The 9,006-nt window shown below is 35.1% G+C and overlaps 1 pseudogene; it reads right to left on the bottom strand.

The window, feature by feature from the left end:
* Positions 1 to 2,458: 2,458 nt before the first annotated feature.
* Positions 2,459 to 3,005, bottom strand: LOC118998852 (sentrin-specific protease 6-like; annotated as a pseudogene).
* Positions 3,006 to 9,006: the final 6,001 nt, after the last annotated feature.

Genomic DNA, 9,006 nt, shown 5'->3' with positions numbered 1-9,006 from the left:
CCTCAAGAAACGATTTTTGCACATCAGTCATTTTTAAAAAACAAAGAATGTTCTATTCATTACCTTTTCCCTCAGAGATGTTCTATCACCTGCATATTTTATTATTATTGTTAACATTAATGTTCTTATCAGCATCTTATACAAGTAAAGCTTTATAACCCATTAAACCTGAAATACTTTAACATAAATTTTATACTTTAACTTCATATCAGTTGCAAAAATAATTATGTAATGTCATAAAGTAATGTTACAGAATTTTAATAAACATGATGGATTCCAGTATAAATTATGCCTGATACTTAAGGACATTTTTTAGTTCAAATTATATGTTATGCCTTTTTAACTATTTTTAAGTCTTTCTTGTTTTTATTCTGTTGTTTCTTTCATATATGACTTTGGATATAATGACTAAAGTGTTATATCTGTATGTATTATATATGTGTGGATGGATATATGTATATATTTATACTTTGCTCAGATTTTACCATTAAGATCAGTTCAATCATAAAAAAATTATTTAGAAATCTCAGGGTTTTAAAACACCAATGTTGGGTAATCAGCATGCATTACATTTTTCTGTTTTGTATACTGTAATTTCATAGAAATTAAAAAACAAAAAGAGGAACAAACAGGCTTTTATTTTTCTTTCAGAAAATGCACTGAAAAGTTAAAGGCTATATCAATAAATTAATATCAGGGAACATTATTATTTTGTACTTGAATGTTGGTAGAACTTCCCATTACAAACAACAATGTGTACAGGGTAATAAGATATGTATTTAACTTTAAAAATATCGTTTGTAATATTCTCACTTCTTAGAGGAGATTTTAGACTATTTTAATATCCACATCTTTAAAAACACAATATATATTTTATAAGAACAAAGGTAAAATATTGCCTCAAAATTCACAATATATATTTGAATATTAATTTTTAGGTGGAATGTTTTAAATATATAAGGAAAAAGAAGAAAACATTGAAAAGCAATAAGTAATAACATATAAAAGTAAATGCTACATTATTTTTAACCAGAAAAAGCAAAGTACTATTGCTAAACATAAATTTAAAAATTAAATAAACAGATTGACCTCATAAATATTTATCATCACATTTAATGAAATTTCAACAACAAAAACAGAATTCTTGTCAATGAATATGAAATCTTTCAGTTTTTCAAAATTGAAAAGATTTAAATCACAAAATTTAATTATTTGAATTATTGAATTCAAATAATTAAATTTTAAAATATTTTAAAGCCAGTCAAGGCACTGTCTGCAAAATTTTATTGTTGTATATTTTCAGTCACTATCAAATATTGCAAACACTGAAAATATTAACTTAATGCTTCTTGGATATAAATATTTACATTACAATTAATAGTTTCATGGCTATTTATGTGGTTTCAAATGATTAGTTTTAGGGTCACATTTGAATAGTAAAAAATCCAGTCATCACATTTAAGAACTGTGTGGTCATTACAACTCCTTTGGGGTGAACAGCCCTAGGGCAAGCAGCCTTTACTGGCCCTGTTGAAAAAACAAAATTGGGTTAGGTCCGGTAGCTTAATTCACTTGAACGTTTTATAGGAATCTGTAGAATTGTCAAAGAGGAAAAATCACTGAGGAAGATGGGGTCAGGGAGAGATTTACTTGCAAAGAGAAGAGCAAGATATTTTTTTTAAATTTGGTCTCTTTATTTAAACTAACACAAAGTTACCATATTTGGAGTTTTATGTCTGCTTAAAATGGAAAAAAGACTTTATCACATTATTGTTATATTACATCTGCATAAATAACCATATATCTGTAAACATCAACATTACAAAAGCAAAGTAAAATGTCTTATGAACTCTGGCTTATATAGAAGGCTCCAAGTTACATTGATTGAAAGGCAAAGCCAAGTGCTGGAAGCAACCGAAGTTCCCACCAGTAAACAAGTGGATAAAAGAACTATGGTACGTTCAAATAATACTATGAAGTAGAAAGAAAGAAAGAGGCCCTACCCTTTGCAACAGCATGAATGGAACTGGAGAATATTATGTTAAGTGAAATATGCCAGGTGGTGAAAGACAAATACCATATGATCTCACCTATAAGTGGAACCTAATCAACAAAACAAACAAGCAAGCAAAATGTAACCAGAGACATGGAAATAAAAAAGGAAGTGACATAACCAAGGGGGAGAAAGGTGGGGATAACAGGGAAAAAAAGGGAAGGGATGTAATGAACAAGTATAAAGGACCCATGGACAAAGCCAAACGGGGGTGGGATTGAGGGTGGGAAGTGGGGGTGGGGTAGGGAAAATTGGTGGTGGGAAAATGTGGACAACTGTACTTGAACAACTGTCATAAACAAACAAACAAATAAATGGCATATAAATGGAAAGTGTGAGCTTGTGCTTTGTTTGTTTTGGGGGAATAAATTTGAGTTTGCTGACTCTGGGATGTTATGTACACAATTAACCTTCATTTAAGAGTACAAAAATAAAATCCCTCTAAAAAATGTCTACAGGCCAGGTCCATGTTTTTACTCTCATTTGACTGTATTGCTAGATTAGTTGTTTCATGAAGATTTCTCCTCTTTCTCTGATTATGACATTTATAGAAAAAATAACTGATACTTGAATTTGGTCAATTTCTTCTTTCATCAGCTTTTGAAGTCCCAAATATTTCAAAAAGAAATCTATAAAAACATAATTTAAATATTCCCTTCAGTTAGTGCATGTCCTAATTAGTAACAGAGCTGTCTCCCTTGCCTGGAGGTGGTAGATGTACTATCAGCTTTTCTACAGGGCCCATGAAGAAGGCATGACTCTCTCTAGTTACTTCCTCACCATCCAAAAAAAACCCCCAAAACAAACAAAACAGAATTCTTGTTGGCTACTAAGTTGCATTTTAGATTCCAGGGGTACATTTTAACTATGTTTTCTTTTCTTTGAGGCTCTTTTAGTAAGTTCTTATACAGACAAATAGTCTGCTATTGGTTTATTCAAAGATAATTTTTGAAAAAAATGGACATATCATTGTTTTCATTTTTAATAGAGTTTACTGAGGTGACATTGGTTAACAAAATCGTACAGGTTTCAAGTGTAAAACTCAACAAAACATCACTTTCACACCGCACTGTGCACCCCTTGCCCCAAATAAAGTCTCTTTCCATCTGCATTCTTCCCCCTTTGTCCCACCTCCACCTATCCCCACCCCCTTTTTCCTCTGGCTATCACCATAGTACTGTCAGTCATAGGAACTTTGGCAGCTTAAAGATACAGGATCAACTACAGTTTCTTGAGAAATCACTTTATGACATCTTGCATGTGTATTGCTAACGGAATTGTTAAACTGGGCTTTCCTTCTTGCTTTTCTTGGCAATGGAACTGAGTTATATCTGATCTGCTGGTGTATGTCGTAGTGCACGCTCCCCTCTCCAGGTGTTTTCACTTAGGGCTGCCTCTGCTATTTCCGTGGATGGCGCTGGGCAGCACGTGCTGAATCCGAAGGTCTAAGAGATGTGCTCTCTCTTCTGTTAGCCCTGTCATGGTCATGAGGATCATCACTGGAAAAGTGATTAGGTCATTTAGGTCTGACAGGCTTGTATTCCTTTCTTTCAGGTTTGAGATTTGGGCTCCTTTGCCCTAGGTAAAATGACTTTCCCATCGGTTTGTCAATAATTCTGTACGCCATCATTACAATTCATGGAATTATCAAAGCAGGATTCAAACTACAATATAGCCGTTAAGTGATGTGCTGTCATTCTTCCTGCTCAAAATAAAGTTGTTTCTTAACTATACCTGTCTGCTATACATACTCCCATAACAGCCATTACTCCCGTAATGATATATATGCTTGGTCTCATACATATCATTAAAATTAAAAAAAATTCACGACAGTATGACCTGGAACCTTCTCACACTGCTACTGTAAAACTTCTAAAAGGTTGATGCTGTGTTTTGTAACTTCCGTCCTCCAGGATTCTGCTGATCGGATGTTCTTAACAACGGTCTGCTGATTCACTCAATGTTACAACTTGTCTGCAATTTCTTTGCAAAGCCTCTAAGTCAGTTCAATATAGTTTTGAGGCCGGTGACAGAAGAGGAACAGGCTGATATATACTGGGATATTTGGTCACTATATTTTAATCATTTTCATAAAGCTTTATTTTCGGCGATATATTTAGTACTTTCCTTTAGCAGTGACTAAATTGAATCAACCAGTGCACATTCGAATGAAAGAATGGGCTGAATGGTAGGTCTTCCAGTGGGATGGGTTTGCTAAATTCCATGTCGTGTTTATGTCTAGAATCTTAGAACTCACATTATCTGTCTCTCTGCTTTGAATGCCACAGTGACTTGTATCTGTTTAAAGTAAATGAAGTGATTGCTTGTTTTCCTTTTGAACAGTACAAAGTCTGATGCTGTGTTTGACTCATTGTTAATTATGACCTCAAGATTGATGATCTCATATGATAACTGTGGAGGTTGCTTTAACTTCATTCTGTGTAAGTAGCACATATTTTATTATAATATTTCACATTTTAAAACACTTGGTCTTTCATTAAATTATGACATCTAACTATTTTTATGTTTATACTAGGTAAGTTGTTTTGTTTTTATGTTTTAGGTATGCTAAATAAAGCTATATTTTTTAAAAAAATGTTATGAGTTTTATCCGTATTGTGCATAAGTTTCTGGTGAGACATATAAATGGATTATTCAGGCACAGTTTGAAAAATAAAATTCCCTGAATTCAGATGAGGGATCATTTGCATAGAGATGATGATTAAAATTCTGAAAGTAGAGGAAATACAGCAATTAGGAAGCATATACAGTAAAATAAAACTATTGATATAACCATTATCCTTCTATTGACCCATTCTTCTCAAATAATAATTAATACAGCCAAGTCTTAAAACATGAGGATGATTATCGGTTCCCTATTAATCAAAATTCAATTAAAGAAGATTATTTTCCATTCTATATTTAGCCATGCTGCATAGATCATTACACATGATTAAAGAAAGAAACCTCTTTATAAATCTACCGTATCATTGAAATTTCTAGTCTAATCCTATTTATTAAAATCTTGATAGTGAAAAACATTACCACTAATAATAACAAAAGCACTTAGTTTGCTCTCATCCTCAGGAAAAAGTCAAACAGAAAAATTCTCATTCTTTGAGCAACTTGTAGCATATGGGACTGATTTATGGATTATTGGAGCAGGCAGCTACTCTATACTGTGATTTAAAGGACTCTAAAAAGTCTCCCTTGAATAAATTAACTCCCAGTTGGATCTTTTTAAATACCCATCATTAGTGCTTTCCCCAGTGTGCTTTTGGTAGGAGATGCATAGAGAGAGTTAGGCAGCACATTTCCTTGGAGAGGTAACACATTATCTAGCTAATGAATTAACAGAGAACAATTGGTTGCATTTACCACCACTAACCATATTTGTACATTAGATAGCTGGATTCTAAAGGGAATAGGGAAGTGGGAAAAGGTATATCATCAGCAACAGGGAAAGGCAGGAAAGTCAAAGAACTAAAACACAATTTTTTTATCTGGGTTTGAGGGTTGTGGCAAGAAAGACCATTCAAAGAGAAGTAGAACTCTGCATGTGTTCATTTGTGTGAATGCAAAAACACAAGTGCATGCATTTATTTGTATTAATAATATTTGCAATATAGTGTGTGTACTGTTATATAACTGGACTATTGTCTCAACACATTAGAAATGATTATTGTTGAATCCACCAACCGCGAGAACAAATGTCGGAGACTTTCAGGGTTCCAAAGATGTTACTTTATTGGCCAAGTTTAACCTGCGCAGGGGTGAACTCTCACAGTGTCCAGCGACACAGTGCCCACAAGGGCTGCAAACGAGAGTCACACATAGCGCTTACAGCTAAGTCCTTATATAAAGGCAAGCAAGCAAGCATTGCACAGATGACGTGGCAGTTAGCTATTGGCTTATAGAGCCGGCACGCGGGAACAGGGTGGGGTCTGTCTCAACTGAAAGGAAAATTTTGAAACTAAACAGATTGCAATCAACTTACAGGATGTTTGCTAGGGATTCAGGCTCCTTGGGGCTGAGACTATTTTTCTTGTTCCCAACAATTATGATATCAATAAATTCACAAAAGTTTGCTGTGTCTGAGTAGATCTAAATTAGGTTCAATTTTCAAATATCTAGCAAGAGTGTCCAAACCTCACCTTGAGGGGCACATGTGTGGCCCAGGATGGCTATGAATGCAGCCCAACACAAAATTGTAAGTTTTCTTAAAACATTATGAGATTTTTTTGTGGTTACATTTCACAATATTTTTAATATGTGGCCCAAAACAACTCTTCTTCCAGTGTGGCCCAGAGATGCCAAAAGTTTGGACACTCCTGAAAATGGTGTACTATGTATTGTAATGTAAAAATATATATATAATAATGATGTTACTATTTCAACAACAAGCAATTACACAAAATTTCCCATGTAAAATGTCTCTTGATTATCTCTATTGTTCTTTCTTTTTTTCTTTAAATCAAGTGAAGCTTTTCAGTTCCAGTTGAATGCACCTCTGCATATTTACTCAATTATTTATTTGTAAATAATGCTTTGCTCAGAGGGAACAGATAGCAACTATTCTTCTAGAGGGGCAGCACTTTTGTTTTCAGGAGTATTATAAAAACTTGAAAAAACTACATCTAATGGAAAACATCCCATTTTATTGAATGTGAAAGAGATTTTCTCTTCTTTATATATCCAGTGAAGCTACTTAAAAAAGTTGTCAACACCATATTTTTCTACTCACCCTATGGTCACTTTTTAGAACTCCATTTTTTTCTATTGTTTCCTTCATTGGTAGAATTCCTAATTTTGAAGGACTAGGTTTTGAGTTTGGTTCACTACAATGTCTCATAGAGGCTAATGGCCTTAAAGCAATCTCTTAAATTTATATTTTAAATTTAAAACAAATTTGAATTTCTGTTTCTGCCTCCTTGAAATATACACTTAGATGCCAAAATTCAGGCCAGCAGAAAGGTTTCTACATTTTCCCATCACTCGATTTTCACTGTTCTCCCAGCCTTCTCAGTACTTTAGTAATGGGCACTACCGTTCTCCAAGGTGCAAACCAAAAAATCACTTTTAATACCTTTATTTCCTTTTCTCCCTACAATCCAATTCATTGGCAAATCCTGTTGGAAACATCTCATGTGACAATGTTTTATTATTTCTGCTCTTTTTTAAATCCAAACCTTTACTGTATCCAAAATATAGTATTGCAGTGTCATATTACTTAGGCTGTATCTGTTTCAACTTTTCATATGCAGTGCCATGATATCTGGAAAAATATTAAAATTTTTAACTGTCTATATAAATAAATGCCTGACATCATGAATAATAATGTTTGAGGGCAAGAGAATGGTAATTAATTTTATGACATGATAATATACCTGGTTATATTTTTGCCTGCTTTAAATTCAAAGGCAAATAAATCTTTAAGAACTTGTAACTTTAGAGATAAAGAGTGAAAACAAAATTTTAGTGCCATTGGCAGCTTCAGTCAGCTTATGTGACAAGGTATTGTAAGATATCAGAGGGGAAGGGAAGGAGAGAAGGAGAGAAATATCAATGTATGGTTGCCTCTCGTGAGTCTCCTGCTGGGAACTGGCCTGCAACCCCAGGCATGTGCCCTGACTGGGAATCGAACCGCAATCGTGCGGTTCACAGGCCTGCACTCAATCCTCTGAGCTACACCAGCCAGGGCACATCAGTCAAATTTCTGAATAGGTAGCTCTTGCATAGTGGACTACCTATGGCTGATTAAATCCACTTGTCAAATGTAATACAAGGGCAACAATGCACGGATCTGTACATTTGGGATGTGGAACAGGCTCTATCCCTATGGAACCCCCACACACAGCCCTTACAACTACTATTTCAGTATATACTGACCCATCTTTCAATTGCCAGCACTCCTTTCGAGGTCTGCTACTAGCTGTGGGACCCCTCAGGCTTTGTGTGAAGTCAAGCTAGACCTGAGGAAAGGAGCATTCTCTGAGGGCACTGGGAACAGCTCACACTCAACAATATATCGTGGCTTGTGCACAGATGTTCCATCTTCTTGCTTCTCAGCAGGAATACTCTGAGGAGCATTTCCTACAGCACTTCTCAGGTTTCCCCAGTGATGTTAAGCTCCAGTGGTAAGTTTCTCCATTAGGTGAGCTTATACTCCTTCATGCATACGTCCCTTCTCATTGGTGTTTCTTAAGGACAAACACCTCTCTAATAAACTACTTCAATCTTTTGTCAAAGCCTGCTTCTGGAAAAATCAAGCTATGACTATTGGTACCGGAAGTGGTCCTAGAGAACAGAAGGGCAAAATGGGATTTTGGAACTGAATATCTTGCTGGCCAGAGATTAATAAAGACAATATTGCTGGTAGTGAGCAAGGTGACAAGTTCAATCGCATTGCAATTACTGAAACTCTTAAGAGTAATGTGTGACCAGTAGGGTTTTGATCCACACAGATTGCAGTGCCCTGGCTCATGCGACATGTCTGGCACTTGAGCACATAGAAACAATGTTAATAATATAAACCCACTGATTTTTAATAAAATTTTAAATTAAGTATCAAAATAGAGCAAAACAGAAACTCTGATGATGATAGCTCCCTCCACACAATTTTGGAGTTTGTCCATGGTTCCACCAGGAAGCTTAGGTTAAAAATCAGGAAGTTAGGCTAAAAGTAGACCAAGTTCACTCAATCAGCAAGTGATATAAATTGAATGGGGTTATCAGTCTCTATGTAGTCTGGTCTATGTCTAATTCGCCAAGCTTGTATACCTCTGACTTGCAGTTGTTTACCCAGACACTTTACTATTGGGGAATCCTAAATTTTAACTCATGATTTTTTATGGTATGCACTACTTCAAGGTCTGTTCATCTCCTCAGCCACACAGGGCATTCTGTAAATCAGTGAAGTCTTCCAGGAGGAATGGTGGTTGAACGTGTCTTTC

This window comes from Sturnira hondurensis, unplaced genomic scaffold (genome assembly GCF_014824575.4).
Source record: "Sturnira hondurensis isolate 20B ecotype Veracruz unplaced genomic scaffold, ASM1482457v3 Scaffold0014384, whole genome shotgun sequence".
Lineage (NCBI taxonomy): Eukaryota > Metazoa > Chordata > Mammalia > Chiroptera > Phyllostomidae > Sturnira > Sturnira hondurensis.
Note: the sequence above shows the minus strand (reverse complement) of the source record. Positions and strands in the feature narration are given on the sequence as shown.